Here is a 21729-nt window from a genome sequence, read left to right as displayed (position 1 = left end):
GGGGAGAGTAAAAATGCAAGGGATGGGTCTGGGCTCTGGTACAGGCCTTTTGTCCCAGTGGAGACAGGAGGATCTCTGTGTTTGAGGATAGCCTGGTCTACAGAGTGAGTTCCAGGACAGCCAGGGCTTCACAATTAAACCCTGTCTTGAAAAATGAAGAAAAAAAAAAAAAGGTAAGGGAGAGTAAAAATGTAGGGGGTGGGCCTGGGAGGAAATGGGGGAATGAATATAATCAAAATATATTGTACAAAAATTCTCAAAGAATTAATAAAAACATTATAGTAAAAATATACTAGGATATAATACTCCCTATCTATCAATTAGCTCAAGCAAAAGATTAACCTGTCCTTTAGTAAAAGGACTAGTTCTCTCAGTGCTGTGACAGAAGGCCTGGCATTAGCAACTTAAAGGAGGAGGAATGTCTTTTGGCTCACAGCTGTTGGGAAATGCAGTCCAGGTTCATCTCGGTAAGGAAGGCACAGAGGCAGGAGAATCTCCTGGCTGGGGAATGGAGTGTGAAGGGGCAGGTGTATTAATTGCATCCCTGTTGCTGGGATAAAATACTGCAATCAAGGCAATTTATAAAAGGAAGTTGTAGCAGTCTATCATCATCACAACAGCGGGCCTGGCAGCTAGAGTAAGGCGCTGAGCACTCATCTCTTAAAGCAGACCATGAAACGCAGAGAGAAACTCTCAAAGCCTGCCTACCAACCCGGACAGAGTTGTTCCTATCACCCTTAGGGGTGGGATTTGCTGGAGACATCCCTTTCAGAGCTGAGCCTTTAATCCCAGCACTCGGGAGGCAGAGGCAGGTGGATTTCTAAGTTCGAGGCCAGCCTGGTCTACAAAGTGAGTTCCAGGACAGCCAGGTCTACACAGAGAAACCCTGTTTTGAAAAACCAAAAACCAAAAACCAAAACAAACAGAGCTGAGTGTTCTAAGGTCTCTTCTTGGTTCTGAATGTTTAGTGTTTTGATTATTATATGCCTAGCCAAGATTTTTTTCTAATCCCAGTCTATTTGGTGTTCTGTATGTTTCTTGTACCTTGATAAGCATCTCCTTCTTTAGATTAGAAATTTTCTTCTATGATTCTGTTGAAAACATTTTCTTTGACTTTGACCTTTGTTTCTTCTCCTCCCTCTATTCCTGTTATTACATACATTTAACATTTTGGCTTTACCGATGTTTTCAATTCTTCTATGGAGTCTTCACTGTCTGAGATTCTTTCCTTCATCTCTTGCATCCTATTGATGAGGCTTGCCTCTGGGGTTCCTCAACTTGTTGTGGCCAGATTTCTTTCAGTTTTGATTTTCTTTATTGAATCTATTTCAACGTTCAGGACTTGAGCTGTTTTATTCACTTCCTTCTAGTGCTTATGTTTTCATAGATTTCTTTAAGATTCATTTCTGTGGACCTCTATCATATTCATAATGGCTGTGCTAAGGTTTTATCTTGTGCCTTCAGCAGATACAATGTATCTCAGGGAAATACATTGTCCTGCTTGTTATTGATTGTGTTCTTATGCTAGCGTCTAGAAATCTGGGTTTGGGAAGAGCTGTAATTAATTCTAGGTGCTGATACCTTTGTTGAGTGCATATTCTCTTTTTTTTTTTTTTTTTTTTCCTTTGGTTTCTGTTGCCCTCTCAGGTCTTAAGAGGGTGTGATGGCAGTGTGTTGTCGGGGAGGGAATTCTGGGATCCTGCTAGGTTTGGCCACTGGGGTTTCTAGGCATTGGGAATGAACACTTAGGAATGAGGTTGGGGGCTGAGGGGGTCCACAGGAAGGAGGGAAGCAGGGTGTTTTCACTAGAATCTACTCAGACCCTCCCCTGGGAATGGGAGCAGAGAGTGAGGAGAGGCCACAACAGGTAGCCTGCCTCAGAGATGGGGATGAGACTGGGGATTAGGGAGGAGGGGGCGGGGAGTGAAGATCTGAAACTCCCAGCCCTCCTTTGCTGGCTTACTTCCTTCTTTGGCAGGCCTGGCTGGTGGGTTTTCCAGGACTGCCTGCTGAAGCTGGAGGCTGGGATAAAGCAGTGGGTGAGGAGGAAGGTTGGAGAAGATGCTCTATGGGACTAGTTGGAGACGGAGGCATAGAAGAAGGGGACGCTGAAGCAGGTGGTCACTACAGAAATGGGTGCGAATACTGGGGGATTCGATTGGAATGGAAGAAGGAGGTGAAGATCTACAATTAGCCTACCAAGCTTTCCTGACAGGGGTGATGGTATTGATGATGCAGGTGAAGACTAATAAGGTAGTATAGTGATTTGGGACAATGGTCTGGTACCAGGACACCTGGGTTTAAATTCTTGCTTTGACATACAACATTCAGTGTGTATCAGTACACGATGGTTTTAACATGCCAATAATGGTACATCTCTCAAAGGCATGTTGTGACGTTTAAATGAGTTAAGTGCTCAGAATTGTTCGGGGATTGCGAGCATGTAACTGCTGGCCAGCATGAATGCCAGCCAGGGCTCACAGAGACCAGTGCCAGATGACAGAAAATGTAAACAGAGCAGACATAGAAACGGTTCCTAGCCTCTCAAAGCTCCGAGAGCACAGACACTGCCCTCAGGCAGGTGTGGGACAAGGAAGCATGTTCAGAAAAAATGCCTGACTCGAAATTTTTTATTTTTTTTATTTTTTGCACCCGAGAAACTTCTTAACGATCTAAATGATGGCTTTGGGTCTGTGTTTCTTCTTGTGTAAACTAGTCGTTCACAGCCGCTGCCTACGTGCATAGGCAGTTTAAAGATTTGCTAAATATATGTCTACTTTGCTCCTCGGGGTGAAACAGTTATGCTCCTCATTTCTTTGCAGCAACAACAGCCTCAGCGTGTCCCTGAACAATCCACGCGTGCGCCTTCCTTAGAGCTGCAGACTTAACTCTAACAGCAAAACTCACCCGCAGTGGCCAAGTGGCGTGCTTGCTCGCTCCATTCAGGTCTCTACACAAAAGTCTTCCGTGGCAGATCTCCGCTATGGCTAGACTTAACATTGCAATTCCTGTCTTACAGAACTCTCTATCCTCTGTGTGGTCCCCTTTTAGCAAGGTCTGGCATTTAGACACAAGTCACCATTCCCTCGGGCTTGAAGGAAGTTCCTGCTTGCTTAGGAGGGAGTCCTTGTCTCTGGCAAGAGAAACCGTGGCTCTAACCTCTAACTGGGGTGGCCATTGCCAAGGTCAGTGCTGGCCTCTAGGCTCCCTTAGTCCCTGCTCACAAGCCCCACGCGAGCTCTCAAACCCCCTTTCATCCGTTAACTTGGGAATCGTTCCCCTTTAGCTTTTCCTTGCTTTCTCTGTAGACAGCCTTGGCAATTTGGAATAAACTTCCGTTTTCACCCACAGAGTGGCTATTTTGGTTTCTTCACTTCTATTCCATTCATCCTCCTATCCTGAGTTATTACCCTCCGTTGCACTTTCTAAACTATTGATTTGTTTATTGCCACTCTTTATTAATAGAACATGAGACAGACTTATATATATAGACTTTGTGTGTATGTATTTGGGTTTTGGTTTTTGTTTGCTTGTTTTGAGGCAGGGTTTCTTTGTAGGCCTGGCTGTCTTGAACTTGCTTTGTAGTCCAGGCTAGCCTCAAACTCACAGAGATCCCCCTTGCCTCTGCCTTTGGAGTGCTGGGATTAAAGGTGTGTGCCACTACTGCCTGGCTTTGTTTTTATTTTATTTTATTTTTATATTTTCTATTCTTTCCTTTCTTTTTTAATTTATTTTTTATTTTTATTTTTAATTTCTGAGACAGGGTCTCCTTATTTCATAGCTCTGATTGTCATGGAACTTATATGTGGGCCAAGCTGGCTATAAACTCACAGAGACCCACCTGTCCCGACTTCCAGAGTGCTAGAACTAGATGTGTGCCCCCAAACCCTGTCTATCTATATTCTTAGCACTAAGGATGTCATCAGTGTGAGTCTAGCCTGGGCTACCAGATGTTATATAGCCTATCTCCAAAAGACCTTCTATAGCACAGGTTTTGTCCCTTTTATTATGTCTGGATTTTCAATACTTATAATAGTGTCCAGAACTTTGTGAGTTTTAAATAAATATTTGTTGAATAAATTACCATCGATAAAAGTTGACATTGTAGCACAAATTTTCTTTCTTTCTTTTCCGTTATTAATTTTTTTAGATAAGGTCTCACTATATGCTCTATGCAGTTCTGACTGGCCTGGAACTTGCTAAATAGTCCAGGCTGGCCTCAAATTCATAGATCTGTGCCTCTGCCTCCTGAGGGCAGATTAAGGATGTGAGCCACTATGCAGGGCTTCATTCTGAATTTTCTTGTTGAGTGCTTTCTCAATGAATGGCACATCTTGGATGTCCTTTCATGCTGGCATGTGCAGTTCTTTCTCATTTTTAGCAGCTATATGGATGTTCAAAGTAAGTTTGTTACAATAGTTCTTTTCCTCAATAGGCATTGCATAATTTCTGATTTGAAACGACATGTCATAAACAGACAGACAGACACCTGGGCTTGGGACTGGGATGAGGAGAAGAAGGAGAGATCCGCCATGCTGAGAGAGTGTGGAGGAGAGAAACACTATGCCTGAGAAGAAAGCGTGCAGGGCAGAGAGACATGGCCGCCACGTGAAGGAGCTGAGAGAGCGAGACCCAGAGTGAGGCCCAGAATGTGCCCCAGAATGTGGTCCAGTTGGGCAGCCCTCTGAGTCCAGAGCAGCCAACATAGAACTTAGAATTAGTAAGCAATAACTGGGTATTAACTTCGTGAAAGTTAGGCAATAGACCAGCTACTAAGCTTGTTAAGGCATATCACAATATAGGCATATCAAAATATAAAGGCTGCATTTGTGACTTTCATTCAGGAACATAAAGCATTGAGGTGGGCAGCGAATCTGCCACTGAGATGTATTAATTTAAAAATATTACATTTATTTATTTTGAATATTAAGTTTTTTCTATTATATCAGTTGTAAGTATCTTTTGTTGCTTACACTTTCATTTTCCGCATATGATAAATAAATCTCCTTCATCTTTTCTTCCCATTGTTTCTTATGTTGTGCCCATTTCGAGAGCCCCCAAAGACCACCAAGGAGCCGATTCCGATACAATCGCACAAGGGTCTTCTCCAGCTCCGGCCACACAGTCGTCACTAATGCAACAAGACCAGAGGGTGAAGCCCCAAGCCCAGTTTCAAGCAAGCATTTATAGAGGTAAGCAAATAAGCTGGGGGATTCCATCGTAGCACACATTGATTGGGGGGCTATTACAGAATTTGTTACCCTTCAAAATGATTGGCTGGTGCTGGAGCCAAACCATGAGCTTTCATAAGCAAGTATCTTCAGGTACAACCGAAACTTCTGCTTTTCTCCTGATTGGTGGTTGTTAGGGAGCCTGGTAGTTAACTCGAGTTCAACCTTAGGTCAGGTTCTCTAAGATGGAGCCTGAACCCAAGATGGAGTTGGTCTGGTTTCTCACTCATATCATCTCAGAAATATGTTCAAGCTTGCACAACCAAAGTAAAGGTCTCAGGAAGCATGCTTCTCTTCTGTTGTCAGTGTACTTTGAAGACTTCTCTGTCCCTGTGTGAGTATGTGCATGTGAGTTTGGGTGCCTAGGAAGGCCAGAGCATCAGATTCCCTTGAGCTGGAGTTCCTGGCCAGTTGTAAGCCATCTGATATAGGTGCTGGGAACTAAACTCAGGTCTCTAGCAAGGGCAGTGTATACTTTTAACCACTGAACCATCCTTTTAGCCCCATATTCAACATATCCCTTCTGTTCTATTTTATTAATTTCATTTGGTTGCAAAATATTTGTAAACTCTTTAAAATGATTTCACAATCATTAGTTCATTGAGAATATAGTTTTAAAAACTGGGCCCCTTTCCTCCCCTATTCTGTTAAACTAGTCTATTGCAGAAAGCATCTACTGGTATTGTCCTGTATGACAAGTCAGTATCCTGTTAGAACTGGGACCGCCCTTGAAGCCCAGCCCAGTTGAGGTGTAGGCTCTTATCCAGTTTTCCCCAAGAGGGGAAACCCATGCTCCATACTTGCCAAGAATGAACAGATGGTCTTGAACTGAGTCTCTGCTACAGATGGTATCACTTGACTTTGGATCCATTTGCTACCATGCCCTGCCCAGCAGACTGATGCTAGCTCCATGTACACTCAATATGCCTAGATAAACAGGGATATCGTTTTAAGACGGCTGGCTCATTTCCACGGATCGGCTGAGGGGAGGTTAGTCTGTGGGCTGGGAACTGGTTCCATGAAATAGTAACATTGTATCAACTGAGGGGAGGTTAGTCTGTGGGCTGGGAACTGTTTCCACTAAATGGTTACATTTAAAGCCAACAAAAGCCAGGAAGAGACTTAAAAGTTCTTCTAGTCACTCTAAATTTAAGAGAGCAGGGGAAATGGGGACAGCCTACTGTGATTCAAGTATAGATAAGGAAAATGATTCAAAATATAAGGCAGAACACCAGATACGCAGAAGGCCAAGTATAGATGGATAAGCGCACTGTCAGGGTATGCTGCAGCATCAAGAACCTGTGGCAGGCTAGGAAGACAGGGAGATTATAGACACATGAAAAAGAGTCTGCTTGGAGCCTATCACCCACTGGAAAGCATGAACTCCAGTACAATTAGTGTTTGTTATAGTGGCTGCAGAAATAGAGTTAATATTCCTTTCATAGATACATATATTTATGTTAGAATAGCAATGACCCAGGCTTAAGGTCTAAACGCATACGGCCTTGAGCAGGACCTCTCCAGACATCACCTGCAGCATCCCAGTGGACTATGTTTAGTTCAGACCCCGGACAAGGAGCTGAGGTGAATATTTTATATATCAAAGCTGACCTGGCCTCCAGGTTCTCCCAGCATCCCTCAGTTCCTACCTGGCATATCATGTCTCTAACTCTGAATTTTCCAGCCCTTAGTCTGGGCTGCCCTTCCCCCCAGAGGCTCTTCCCTATATAATGCAGACATTTTGGTTCCCTGGAGCTCCCCCCTTACTTCTCTCTCTCTTCTCTCCCTCTCTCTGCACACACTCTTCTTCTCTCTCCCCTCTCCCTTCTCATGGCGCCTCCCCTGGCCTCAGTCCTTGGGGCCAGTGAACTCCCTTGAGAGCAACTCCTCAATAAACCTGCATTTAATATAACCTAATATGATTTGAATTGGCTCATTTCACTGGCAGAGAAATACTTATTAGGCTACTCTTCTTTCTTCCATCATAATGTTTTTATTGATTATTAGAGAATTTCACATCTTGCATCTGATTACATTCCCTTCCCAATCCTCTCAGGTCTGCCCTCCCACCCTTGTCACTCCCTCCCCCCAAAAGAGTCTAATTTATATTGTCTATATACTCACTAAGCATGACCACATCCCCAGCAGCTAGCCCTTTAAAGAAAACTGAGTCTTTTCCTACCTGCATCCCTGACAGAAGCCCTCAATTGTGGAGAACTACACACGAGCATCCTCATTACAATTTTAAAAATGTTTCTTCCATGGTTTCCTGTCTAGACTGATACTTTGGTGGGGGCAGGGCGGGGCAGGAGTTACCACCAAAGCCGGCTATGTACCTCTTTCTCAACTGAGTCTGTAGTCATCGATGTCACTCAAAAGTAGCTTCCTTGTCCTCTACAGGATCATGGATTTCCACATGGTTTCTGGTGACAGCCTGAACCTCAGACGTCACCATGGTGTCACACACCTCCGTATCTGCATGGCCATTGTTTGCAGCATGGCCCTTGGACATCATCATGGTCTCAGGCTTTAGCACAGACTGTGGGCATCCTCGTGACTCTCAGTGGTAACACTGGTCACAGACATCGACAAGGACTCAGGCTACAGTACAACAGAGGACCCATACACGGCCCTTGGCAACACGGATCTTGGACATTAACATGGCTAGGGTGGCTTGTGTAGGCCACCCACATCTGATCAATTGTAATCTTCTCAGGTGCCTCCCAGGAACCACTTAGTGACACTTAGTGATATCACTTAGCGATAGTACTTCAATCCCCTACCCCCAAATTCCATAGATGGAAAACAAAACACAAACAAGCAAAAACCCAATGAGCTGTGAACCTCCCTTACGGAACACATATTCTGTTACTCCAGCTTGATCGGCCCTCACCTATACTCGCTTGACACTCCCCTTTCTCCTAAGCGCGCTACTTAAACCTTGTACTAAAATATTTATAATAAATCTCCAACTCTGCTTTATAAACTGGCTAGCCCTGAACTTTTTTTCAGCATGTGTGCCTTGAATCCCTGTTTGGGCTGAGTCAAGTGCTCTAAAACTCTAAGGGAACCTCTCGGTGTGCTCCTTGTGACCGTGGGGAGCTTGGTCTCCTTTACCTGTATCCACAAATGCTGGCAGACATTTGCATTGCCACAGCCTTCCTGAGACTCACAGTGAATGCTAAGTTTGTGCCCAGGTCCTGCTAGAGAGTTATAGCTCCTGCTTTTGTCAAGATCAGCTCCAGAATAGGCTGACTATAAATATGTAGGGAAAGGACTTTCCTGCCTACAGCTTGGGCAGGCAAGGATTCAAGAAACAAGATGAAACAGATTCCTACATAAAAGGAGAACTCTCTCCTTTGTAGAGTTGGAATCTGTGCAATTATGTGTGATAGTTTAAATTTAAGTTGATATAGCCAAGATGAGACAAGAAAATCTGCTCAGGGAAATGCTTTCTCTCAATTAGGAATTATAGGACATGTTTGTCAATTAGGACAAACATGAAAGATGTAAGTTCTGTTCTTGGAAGGGGTTTTCTGAAAATCGAGTTTGTTCTCTCTCTCTCTCTCTCTCTCCCTCTCTCTCTCTCTCTCCCCCTCCCCCCTCTCTCTCCCTCTCTCTCTCTCTCTCTCTCTCTCTCTCTCTCTCTCTCTCTCTCAATGTCCCAGGCAGAAATTCAAGTTCTTATACAAGTTAAATATGCAGATTTTGTAGGCAACCTTGTTTGGCTGTGGTGTCAATGTGCCCCTGATGGCCAGTGCTTGGTGCTCACGCGGTTGCTTCTAAGCAGTCAGGCCTTAATTGTGTTCTTCTCCTACCACATCAATATGCAGATGTCTCCTAGGGAAGTAAAGTAGGTTATAGAGGCAAAGGTGGCATGCTTAGTCCCTGGAGTCTGGAGGGATGACTTTGTCCAAACTGTATAAACACCGGCTCCCACCCTCACCTTGTGTGCATTCTGAGGATACAGCACAGTCCTTCCCCAAAGGGGAGGACGCTTGTATTGTCACGGTCACTGGACTCTAGCTCTGGCTTCTGATCTCTCATATGTACTGCTTTGCAGTCCTTTTCCCTATGTTTCTGTATCTTTGTCAATATGAACTTGAACTCTCTTTTTCTTTTCCTCCTCCTCTTCTTCTTCTTTCTCCTCTTCCTCCTCCTCTACCCCTTCCTTCTTCTCTTTTCCCAAGACAGGGTTTTTATGTGAGGCTCTAGCCGTCCTGGAACATAGTCTGTACACAGAGTTGGCTTTGAACTCAGATTTCTGCCTACCTTTGTCTCCTGAGTGCTGGGATTAAAGGCGGGCACCACCGCCACCAGGAAATTTTATTTCTTAAAGTAATATCCTCTTTCCCTTCCACCTCTTCTCAAATCTGAAATCTCCTACTAGAGCATTTGAGTACGCAGTAGAGTCACTAAAAAGTTGAAGCGAGGCTGGGTGCTGTGGTGCACACTTGTAATTCCAACACTTGGAAAGCAGAGGCAGGAAAATCACGTGATCAAGGGCAACCTGGGCTGTGGCCTCAGCTGCTGTATGCAGCAGGACGTTTACATAGATGCTAGATACTGTCTGTCCTGTGCTTCTTTCTCCTTCTTCAGGTTTCTCAGCCTGAACCCAAAAGTTCTTAACCTGGGGTGGGGAGGTGGTTATTAAAGTCCTGTGTTGCAAAAGAGAGGGGGGTGGGAGGAAGGAGGAAAACCCAACTACAACAAAAGGGCATTTAATTCCCATCCCTGCAATTAACTGCATCCCATAACAGGTAGATACCCTGTTGTGTTATTAATCTTTCTATTACTCTTATACCAACTGAAAATTTTCATGGCACTCCTTTAAAGAACAAAACAAAAGATTACAAATAGGAAGCTTGGTTGGATTTAAAATATACTTTGAAAACAGTCTAATAGGCCAGGTGTAGTGGCACACATCTTTAATCCTAGTACTCAGGAGGAAGAGGCAGAAAAATCTCCGTGATTTTGATAACAGCCTAGTCTATATGCTAATATAGTTATTGATATGAATAAACCCTATTGGACTATCAATGAATCCAACATTCAGGTGACTAAAACCATTAAACTGTTTATGAATATGATTTAACACGAAAGTGAGAGAAGAGACCAAAACACAGTGTTCTTGTTTGAAACTGTGAAAGAACAAAATTTACTAAATTAAAAATGAATACATTTTAGGGGGCTGGAGAGATGGCTCAGCGGTTAAGAGTACCGACTGCTCTCCTCCAGAGGTCCTGAGTTCAATTCCCAGCAACCACATGGTGGCTCACAACCATCTGTAATGGGAGTCGATGCCCTCTTCTGGTGTGTCTGAAGACATCTACATTGTACTCATGCACATAAAATAAATAAATCTTTAAAACAAACAAACAAAACTTGAATATGTTATAGAAAACTGCAAAAATTGTGTGGGTTTTTTTCCCCCTCCAAACTGTGCTTCCCTCTCTGACTCATGGGAACAAAGGGAAGCCATCTTAGAAGTCTAGCCAAAATTGGGCAGGGAAGGAAATGTTGGCAGGGCAACAACTTCTCCATCAAGAGTCAGGAGGTCTTAGGTATAGAGTTAAAGAAAGGAGGCTATGGCTGTAGAGGGAGAAATAGTCAAATCTTTTTCTGGAGTGGGGAGATTTCTCCAGGCACTAGAGTACCTGTTCTTTCTCTCTCCTTCCATGGATCTCTTTGGTCATTGTCAGACAAGCTGTCAACTGTCATGGCATTGGGGTGGCTATGCCGTTTTGAATGCAAACAAGGCAGTATTAAATGACTGAGAGGCTGCTGCTGACTCTGGTGGCCATCTTAGATCTAACCAGTTATGGCTAGTCCACCTTGAGAGAGATTTCTGGTCTACCCACATCCTATCCTCAGAGATAAACTAGCTTAGACATTGTTTCTCTTGACTTTACAATACTTTGAGGGTTTTTGTGGGGAATGAGTTTTGATTTATAAAGCTATTTATTTACTATTGTGCATTTGTGTATATGTGTGCCAGAATATGCTAGTGTGCTATACCATGACCCATGTATGGAGGTCAGAGGACAACTGGTGAGAAAAGCAGTGACAGTTGGTTCTGTCTTTCCAGCATGTTTGTCCCAGGAATGGGATTTGGGACATCAGGATTGACAGTGGGTACCGTTACCCCCGTTACCCACAGAACTATCGTGCTGGTCCCTGGATTTCTAAGGAAAAGTTCAATCGCAATAGCTGCCATCTTTCCAATCTCCACTGAAGATTGTGTTTTAATTTTAGCCAGGCTTCTGCATCGTCCAGGATGGCCTCAAACTCTAAGATGACAATGATATTGAACTCATGGCTTCCTCTTTCCACTTCCCAAGTGCTGGGATTGCAGGCTCAGACCTGTATTTTTTTTTTCAAATGACAAACACCAGAAAGTGTTTTTTAGAACACCCTTTTAATAATGCTACTTACATGTTACCTGAAAAATCTAGATTTACATGCTGTTATTAACAGTTCTATTCAAGGCATGACCTGTCCAGAGTCCTAGCTGTTAGGGAGACTGAGGCAGGAGGACCACCTGAAACCAGGATTTCAGGGCCTGGACAACATTATGAGGTCATGCCTCACTAGAAGTAAAAATCCTCTTCCTTAGGAGAGTCCCCAACTACCTCTCAGTGGACTGCTCTGAGCTTGTCAGTCCAGCCAAGCAGGTTATAGAGCAAAGTCTGTGTTCACCTAAAAAACAAAACATAACAAAACAAAACAAAACAAAACAAAACAAAACAAAACACAACACAAACGGTCACCCTTCCTCTGTATCCAATTTACTTATTTCTAAAACCCAGGCTCATATCCCAGTGCTGAGAAGATGTCTCCTATCCCAGCACAGTTGACTTCATCCTACAGGAATAGCACAAAGTGTTCAGCTTGCTTTTTGAGACAGGGTTTCTCCGTGTAGCCCTGGCTGTCCTAGAACTCACTCCATAGACCAGGCTTGTAACTTTATTTTTTTTTTCAAAATCTATTTTTAATGATGGTTCTTAAATGTTTTAACTTTCCTTGTAACCCACCATGCCACACCCACTTGTCGGGTCTGCATGACAGGCTGAAAAAGTCTGTAAGCACTCAATGAGGAAAAGAGTTTCAAGGAAACTCACCTCCTGGAGCTTTGGTGTTCTCATTTACCCATATACTTATACCCTATTCCCGAGTTAGTCTGGTGTATGGATCTACGAGCTCTCTTTTAATATTTTATTATAAATGCCTTTTAAGATTAAATTCTGTTATAGTTAAGTCTCCCCAGCGTTCCAAGGTCCCAGAACCCTGTAAGAATGCAGTAAGGAAGTTAACCTATTCAGTAACTAATTAAGCATTACAGAAGACGGAGCCAGTAGCTCAGAGCTGGTCTGCAAAATATTTACCAAGGACAGTAACATATCTCACTCAAACAAGGGAATACCAAAATAGAGCCAGGGAATCCCACTGAGATAGAAATCTTCAGTATATTGCATATTAGAAGCAAGTTGGTAAATTCTTCTGACAAATGGAGAATCTCCAGATACTTAAAAGTTACACTCATATAAGAATTCAGCAAGGCCTAGGAAGTAGGGAGGTTGTGATATTGCATTATTCATGAGGTCTTCCAAGAGTAGAACCCCCTGGTGCTAGCCTTCACAAGGTTCAAAGGTATAACACTGGAACGTGAAATCCTTGCCTGTCACTAAGCTGAACCTAGGCAGGACTGCTTTATCTTTACTGTAAACATCTACCTGGTTCCTGTAAGTCCCTTGGTAGTCATTCCTTTGTTTTGTATCAGGTAACTTCAATGTACCTTGCCTGCTGTGACTTCTGACCCCTTGTATTTTCTGTACTATATAAGACTGATTTTCACTTTTGAATTTACATTCAGATTCTACACAATCTCGCGTGTTGGTCTGTTTGTCACCCACCAACTCTTTGCCCACCTGCGACTAGAGACCCTGTCCACGCAGACAAAGGGACCCAGAGGGTCTGCGGCACCACCACCCACCAGAGGTAATGGAAAAGAAAGGATACAAGGGAAGTGGACCTGTTTAGAAAGGTTCTTTGGAATAATTCCCATCTGTGTTATCTGGAAATCAGTAGTTCAGTTCACAGGTTAACAGCGGCAGCTCAATCCACTTACAAACACCTCACAGATACACCAGCAGTCCAATTTCTTCATGTGTCCTTTCCCATGCTTGCTTTAGCAGAACATCTTTTCTTCTGGGTCTGCTTCAGCAAAATGTTCTTTCACGAATCTGCCTTAGCCTTTCCCACCTGTGTCCACTTTAATGAAATGTTCCTTCATGTGTTTGCCCCAGCAAAACTCCATCTAAACAACTTTCCGAAGAATGCTTAAGTTTCTACTTCTCAGGCTGGCCTCAAACTCACAGATGTCCATCTGCCTCTGCCTCCTAAGTACTGAGATTAAAGGTTTACACCACCACTACCCCAGATCAACCACCCCAGCTTCTTTTCTTCTATTTATTGTGTACTTTACTGCCTGTATGTATGCCTGCACACCAGAAGAGGGTGTCAGTTCTCATTGCAGATGGTTGTAAGCCACCCTGTGGTTGTTGGGAATTTAACTTAGGACCTCTGGAAGAGCAGCCAGTGCTCTCAACCTCTAAGCCATCTCGCCAGCCTTTCTTCTATTTTTTTTTTTTAAAGTAAGTCTCACTGTATAGCACTGGTTGGCCAGGAACTCACTATATAGATGAGGCTGGTTTTGAACTCACAGAGCTCCACTTGCCTCCGTCTCCCAAATGCTGAGATTAAAGATGTGTGCCAGTATGCCTGGTAAGATGGTAAGTTTCTGAATTTTAAAGCAATTAATTCATTGAAACAGTTTCATCTTCTCCCACAGGAACACAACTATTCATCTTCTGAGTCTGGAAAGTAGCTCCACACCGCTGGTGGCTAAGAATCAAGAAACTTTCACAGAGAAGGGATTAACCATGCTTATAGTCAAAACATGCTTGATGTCCTTGTGACCGATGGATAGTAAAAACTCCTTTGACTTTCTTTAGTCTGTACCTTATCATCCTGTAAATGTATAGGACAGAACGTAATCTACCTTATCTTGGATACTATATAAAGGTTTTTGGAGATAAGTACTTTTTACGGTATTTTTTTTTTTAATCCATTGAATTTGTGATTTCAAAAGCTGTGTAAATAGATGTGGGCCTGGAGGCACAGTTTTGTAATTCCAGTAACTCTGCAGGGTGGGGCAGGAAGTTCCTGACATCAGCCTGGGCTACATCAAATCTAGTCTCAAAAAATAAAATAAGAATTTAAAAAGTGGGCTAGGCATGGTGGCACACACCTCTAATCTCAGCACTCAGGAGGCAGAAGCTGAGGTAGATGGATCTCTGTGAGTTTGAAGTCAGGTTGATCTACATAGAAAGTTCCAGACCAGCCAGGGTTTACATAGTGATTTTTCTCCCTCTCAAATATTTAAATTTAAAAATTATTTATGCATATGTTTTGGCTGCACAATATATACATACACTGTGTGTGCCTGGTTCCCATAGAGATCAGAAGAGAGGTTGAATCCACTGGACCTGGAGTCATGGATAATTGTGAAATACCATGTGGGTACTGGGTACTGGGTACTGAACCCAGTATGGGACTCTGTCTCAAAAAATAAAAAATAAAAAATAAAATAAAAGAGGGCCTGGAGATGTTGCTCAATGGTAGAGCACTTACCTCATGTGTGAGACCCAGGTTCAATCTCTAGTAAAGCAAAAGACGTTCTCATGAGAAGCTCATGCCCACACTTGGATATATTCAACTATCTTTCTCCTAAACTTGCTCCTTATCATGCTTAAATCTATACTGAAATTTTCTTTTTCTCCCCCCCCCTTTTTTTAAAAGATTTTATTTTTTTTTTTTTTTTGTGTATGTGAGTACACTGGAGTTCAGACACACACCAGAAGAGAGTGTGGTTGTGAGCCACCACGTGGTTGCTGAGAATTGAATTCAGGATCTCTGACAGAGCAGTCAGTGGTTAAGAGCACTGAACCATCTCTCCAGTACCCTCACCCCTCACCCCCCCATACCACTCACACCCCCCCCCGCCTTTTTTTGTTGTTGTTGTTTTGTTTGTTTTTGTTTTGTTTTGTTTTTCAAGGCAAGGTTTCTCTGTTCAGCCCTGGCTGTTCTGGAACTCTTTATAGCCCAGGCTGGCCTCGAACCCACAGAGACCCACCTGCCTCTGCCTCCTGTGTGCTGGGATGAAAGCACACTTTTTATTATGTTATGTATGGTAGTGAGCTGCTGGGAATGGCCCCTCTGCAAGAGTAGCCAGCGCTCTTGGTCACCGAGCCTTCTCCCTGGCCCCTAAGGCTTTTCTTAATAAACCCAGGTTTGCTTCATCCTGACTCATCCTGAAAATTTCTTAGTGCTGTAAAGTCAAGGGCCTGGCTTCATCTGAGTACAGTTCCCTGGTGAGAAGTAAAATCCCCCCCTGCTGATGCTAAAGGGAGTCATAGTGCGGGTGGGGAGCTATGCAAGGTGAACCCAACAGCTGTCAGTACAGCTCTCTGGGGCCTAGGGAAAGATGGGATCATTCTGTGGCTGAATAAACTTCATTTGGGAAAACACCCAGGACCACCCTCATCCCTACCCCATATTAAAAACTCCCAGAAATAGTGGTGAAGGATTTGAGTGTGGTCAGATTTCCCAGAACTGTGGATGTCAACAGTCAGAGAGATGCCATTTTTATCATCGCCATGACCCTGTTTTGCTCCACAGAGGTATGAAGCAAAACAACACAGGTTATATTCAGCCATGTTTGCTATTTTAAGACACTAAGTTAATTGAAAATATTTGCATTTGAAAAAAATTTGTATTTGGGTAAAAGATTATGACTAATTTTGGTGGTGACAGTTTATAACAAATATGTAGCTTTTATATGATAGAACGGTTACTACAAATCTAAAATGTTACTGAGTTTTTAACCACAAAATTCATATATGAAACATTAAGATGGCCTAAACATTACATATGAAACACGTATTTAGATATTTATATGCATAAATTGTTTACCGTTTAGGAAAAAATTCCTGACGGGACACTTCATAGACCATCAGTGGCTTCTATGTGAGTAAGTGCTGGACTTCTGATAGTCTGGCAGTAAGGACCAGTGTATCTGGAGATGGGGGAGGGGTGGGGTGGTGGTGGTGGGAGGTGCTATTAGGACCTGTTGAGAAAAAAAGGAGATGAAGTGTCTCTTCTTGTTCACCAAGATAGAAGAGGGGATGGTGAGCTTCTCAAGGGCTGAGGACTTTCGACTACTCTAGAAGACCCAAATTTGGTTCCCAGCACCCATGTGGGACAGCTTACAACTGCCAGTAACTGCAGCTTCAGATCTGATACTCTCTCTGGCCTCTATGGGCACCTGTATACACAGCACACAGTGCACAGACATATGTATATACACATACATTCAAAGATAAAAATAAACTGGGTATTGGTGGCACACACCTTTAATCCCAGCACTCAGGAGGCAGAGGCAGATGAATCTCAGAGTTCGAGGCCAGCCTGGGCTACATGAGTACTAGGACAGCCAGGGTTGCCTACAGAAACGGTCTTGAAAAAGAAAACTAACTAAAACTGAGGGGGGAGTGGGTGGGTTGTGGGTGATGGTGACTCACCCTTTAAATCCCAGCACTTAGGAGGTGGAAACGGTTGGAACTCTGAGTTGGAGATCAAGCCAAGGGCAGCCTAGTCTGCATGAGGGAATTCCAGGACAGCCTGGGCTACACAGAGGAACCCTGTCTCAGAAAAGAAAGAAAAAAACCCCATATATAATATGATATGATATGATGATATGATATAATATAACTAATATATAAACTTTATATATGTTTCCTTTTCTTATAAAGAAAGGGGAACAGTAGAAGAACAAAGTGTTCCAAGTCAGTATACACCAAGTCCTCAGGGTGCAATGAGCTGAGAAGCAGGTCTTCAGCTCCAATCCTCACTTTCATGTCTTTAGACCTCATCTCCCATTTCCCCTTCATGCTTTCACAAAGCTTTACCAAAATGTCTCATCTCTTTACCTTAGTTCTATCTCTTCGTTCAGGAACTCATTCTCTGTCTCTGTGTTCTCGGACCCAGATTTCTTTTCTGTTTTACTTCTTTGTTTTTGTTTTTGTTTGAGACAGGGGCTCCCTGAACCCCTGACTGACCTCTAATTCATAGAGATCCCCTGGCTTCTGGTACCCGGGTACTGGCCTCACCATGCCGGGCAGCTTTATTTCAAGGGTTACCTGAGAGATCCTGAACCCCATACAATGCTCTTTTCATCTTAGACAGTCTTCCACATTAAGATGGCCTAAAACAGAGAGCTCAACTCCCAGGCTGCCACCTGCTGACTGACTCTATATGGCTGTTCGTCTGCCAGGAGTAAGCTTTGGTGGGGACCCTGGCTATCTATTCACAGATGGCTTGGCCTGCTTTCTCAGGAACTCTCCACCCTTATTAGCCCCAAGAAAAGGCTCTGTTCTGACCTGGTCTTAGGAAAACTTGGGAACAGTGCCGTATCGAGTGTAAAGAACACATTCTTTGGTCAACAGCAGCACCAGGCAACCTTGCTGGACTCTAGCTATGAGGGTTTCCTAGGTTTATCGTGGTTGCCGCAGAGGTCTCTTCCTCCCCCGCCAAGTGGCTTGCTAAGTCTAGGGCCTATCTGATGTGCACTGTTGTCTGTCGGTTAGTAACACAGGCTGTCTTTGAACTTGTGCCAGTCATTCTGCCTCAGCCTCTAGAGGACTGGGGACTAGAAGTGTGAACCGCCACACCCAGCTTTGTCCGAAGCTTTCAGAAAGCAAACCACACCCAGAGTACAGCACGCACGTGCAGACTGAGAAATCTTTAAAATTATATGGACTATATACATTTCTGCAGGTGACTATGTGTTTCCACAGCTGGTAAAAATACAGAACAAGCGTGCACCACAGAGGCCCTAGTCTAAAAGTCTAAGTTTCTACCAATTAAGGCTTAATGGTTAACTCTCAAAAGCTTGAAGAACTGTCCGAGCTACTTAATACTCCAGCATCACCATCCATGAGCTTCCTGTTGAACACCTAAGGTAGAGAACTCAACTCACTAGCCCGATCAGACCACACACCGCAGAGTTTACCGTAATGCTTCCACACCCATTGTGAAATGCCGTGGCCTAAAGTTACACTGAAGTTTGGCTATTCTTACACTTTAGTGAGCATGCATGTGAGTCACCTGGGAATTTGGGGGAAATGTAGACTTGTGTTCAGTAGATTTGAATGGGACTGGAGAACACAGTTCTAGCAAGATACAAAATGCTGCTGATCCCATGGACCCAACAACTGTACTTTGAGCAGCATGACTCTGAAGAAAGGACAGTAGACGGAGACTATTGAAGAGTTTCAGTACCATTTTGTCCACACAATTTCCTTGTGTCTAGGAAAATAGAAATGCCATTTATCAGCCAGGCAGTGGTGGTGTGCACCTTTAATTCCAGCCTCAAGAGGCAGGCAGATCTCTGTGAGTTCAAGGCCAGCTTGGTCTACAGAGTGAGTTCCAGGATAGCCAGGACCACACAGAGAAACCCTGTCTTGAACAAAACAAGAACAAAACAAACAAAAAGAAATTCCGTTCAGTCATTTGATCTCAGTCATGAAGCTGCAGCTAAGGAAATGACATTTTAAAAAACTATGATATCAGAGGAAAAGTATCACACCCTGGGAGGAAACAGAAAAAAAAAAAAAAAAGGAGCAAATCAGTGCTCAAGAGGAATTTAGACATCTGTAGGTATTGTCAATCCACTGCGCGCGCGCACACACACACACACACACACATACCACACTTTCACAAAATCGTCTAGTAATCCCTCCCCCCTCAGCAACTGTCCAGTGGTGCTGATGGGCATCCAAGATGGGCAGAAAAGAGGGAGTGTAACTGTTCAGAGATTTAACAAGACTTGGTTCTGGACAGCTAGGATTTTCAGAGAAGGTAAGGGGTGTGTTTTCAGTTCCTACCTGCTGTTCTGGTTATTAGCAGCTCACTGTATTTGGCACAGAACGTGACCATTCTCCTTGACCCCTACACAATTACTCTCTGGTGAGAAAGCATTGTCTGGGGAAATAATGTACTAACTCTAGAAACAATGAACTAACGCAGACTCAAAAGACTATGGCCAATGTCTGGGTTGGGTGTACCTGCAAGAGGGTGGGAAATAAGGTTTGGGAAAGGAATGAGATATGGCCCTACAGACAAATGGCCGGGTGCTAGGACTTCTCCAGGTGGAGAAGGAAGCCTGGGGGAATCTTCTAACCAGAGATCTAGGACAGGCTTCCTTTAGGGACATGCTAGGAAGAGAAAACAGAGCCAGAGGAAACTGATTTCTCCCCACACCACCCCCCTGACCCCTAACCCCTAAAAGACAGAATTTTTCTGTGTAGCCCTGGGTGTTCTAGAACTCTCTCTATAGACCAAGCTAGCCACCTGTCTCTGATTTTCAAACTCAGATATTTAAGGCAAGTGGAACCATGCCACGCCTGCCTAAGATTTTCTAAAGGTCACGAAAATAGAATAAATGTTCTTGCTGAATGTTGGGTGAAAGTTTGGTCAGATGGGCACCTGCTGAGTTGCGAATTTTCTACCTTAAAGTTTCTCTGAATGATTTTGTATGGTGTGATATGCGTGTTATGTACACTTCCACCAAGTCACATCTCCAGCCCCTCTCTGAGTGATTTTTTAAAAGTATTTCTAGGACAGGGGAAGTGTCTCCACAGAGAAGGGCCAAATCTAATAACCCGAGTTCAGTTCCTGAGACCCACGTGATTGGAGAGAACAGAATCCTGTAGGTTGTCCTCTGACTTCCATGTGCATGCTTCAGCTCACTTATGTTAATTCCACCAGGCAAGAATAAAGCCGTTACCACAATTTTGGGGCCAAAACTGAAACCAGCTTTATTAAATACTGGCCAGGGCCATAGATACTGACCAGACTCATCCCTGAACCCATGATCAAAATGTAAAGCTGAATTACATCATTAGGGACTTGTAAGGGCAAACGGCACAAGGCTATGTACTTCCTGACTTTGTCCAATCACAGGCAAGCGTATTTGTAATCAAGCACACACGCTGTGCACTCAAGGCAACCAACCTTGTTTCCAGAAGTGAGAATATATGGCTTGCATCTTAGGTGAACAGCAGTGCCCAGCATTCCAGGAAATCTGTCCTTGAACAAGTAGGACTTATACGTTAGAGGTGATTTTGTTTTATAGATCTCACTCTCTTGTTTTTTGTTTGTTTGTTGTTTGTTTTGTTAGTTTGTTCTGTTCTGTTTTGTTTTTTAGTCAGGGTCTCTCCATGTAGCATTGGCTGTCCAGCAATGGGCTCTGTAGACCAGGATGGCCTTGATAGAAATCACAGTGATCCACCTGCCTCTACCTCTTAAGTTAAAGGAGTTAAAAGCAGGCACCATCACTGCCCAGCTTTATAGATCTTTTAAGCACAGTAATTTAAACTTAAAACATAACGCTAACCATCACACTTAGACACACATACACACACACACACACACACACACACACACACACACACACACACACAGTATTTCTCAGAAGACAGAGTCAGGTGGATCTTTGAATTTAAGAGCAACCTGGTCTACAGAATGAGTTCGAGGACAGCCAGGGCAGGGAAACCCCTTGATACAGGTCACGTGGTATAACCTCTTCCATTCTCTCCCAACCCCTCAGTTTACTTACTTGAGAATAGCGATCTAACTCTGGAAGATAGCAGATGGGTACTATGACATAAGAAGTCAACACACTAATGTTGAAAAACAAAAGTCCGTGACTAATGTCGCCGTGGTAGAAGAATTAATGGAGGATCCACAGAGAGCAGGAAGAGCCGTCGGGGTGGGGTGGGCGAGTGCGTTGTCCCCAAGAGAAGAAACAAATACAGGAAGAGGGGACGGCCCAGCAGTCTTTGATTTTGCTTATTTCCTTTCTCCTAGGAAGGGGCACGCAGAAGTTGCTTGTGACATTATTTTTAGAACTTTTTTTTTTTTTTAGAATGTTATAATACAATCTCAGGATGAAGATACCTTAGGCAGCACGGCAGGGCCCTCACAAGGCAGGTGAGGGTCAGTATTATAACAAGGCCAGGCTCAATATGAGAGAGGGTGAGACAAGTTAGGAATGAGAGCCAATCTTCCCAGTCTCGGTTTCTTTTTGCCTTTTTTTAAGGGAATCTCTCTCTCTCTGTCTCTCTCTCTCTCTCTCTGTCTTATTTATTTATTTATTTATGTCTTCATATGTCTTCATTGGCTGCAGCTCTTAAGTCTGGACAGTGAACTTAGACTGTAGTTTTTATAACTGGAAATACTATTGTCCTTTTGAAGTCTTACATACTATTCTCTAGGAATGAATACGAGCAGACTCTTCAGAGATGTTGTTGAGTGTCAACAAGCGAGAGGCCTACCTTAAAATGGTTCCTAAATTGCTTGAGGAGATCACCAGAAG

The 21729-nt window shown here is 43.5% G+C and overlaps 2 long non-coding RNA genes across 6 annotated transcripts in view; one reads left to right on the top strand and one right to left on the bottom strand.

The window, feature by feature from the left end:
* The window catches only part of Gm46549, a 44286-nt gene extending 31063 nt beyond the window's left edge, over window positions 1-13223 (top strand). For 3 of the 5 annotated variants that reach the window (XR_001781895.1, XR_001781896.1, XR_001781893.1), the window contains 2 exons: window positions 5053-5192; window positions 13105-13223. This is a non-coding gene — a long non-coding RNA (predicted gene, 46549). Of the gene's footprint in view, window positions 1-2822; window positions 3559-5052; window positions 5193-7631; window positions 8304-13104 lie in introns of those variants that run through there. The other 2 variants (XR_001781894.2, XR_001781897.1) reach the window with 2 other exon arrangements.
* Window positions 1-21729, bottom strand: part of 4930542C21Rik (RIKEN cDNA 4930542C21 gene) — a 37204-nt gene that overhangs the window by 3653 nt on the left and 11822 nt on the right. Inside the window, exons 2-3 of the long non-coding RNA NR_040565.1 lie at window positions 16874-16993; window positions 16266-16419 (exon numbers count right to left, since the gene is read on the bottom strand). This is a non-coding gene — a long non-coding RNA (RIKEN cDNA 4930542C21 gene). The remainder of the gene's footprint in view (window positions 1-16265; window positions 16420-16873; window positions 16994-21729) is intronic.

The sequence above is a fragment of the Mus musculus genome, chromosome 16, assembly GCF_000001635.26.
Source record: "Mus musculus strain C57BL/6J chromosome 16, GRCm38.p6 C57BL/6J".
Taxonomy (NCBI): Eukaryota; Metazoa; Chordata; class Mammalia; order Rodentia; family Muridae; genus Mus; species Mus musculus.
The sequence above is the reverse complement of the archived record's forward strand: the minus strand, read 5'-3'. Positions and strand labels throughout refer to the sequence as shown.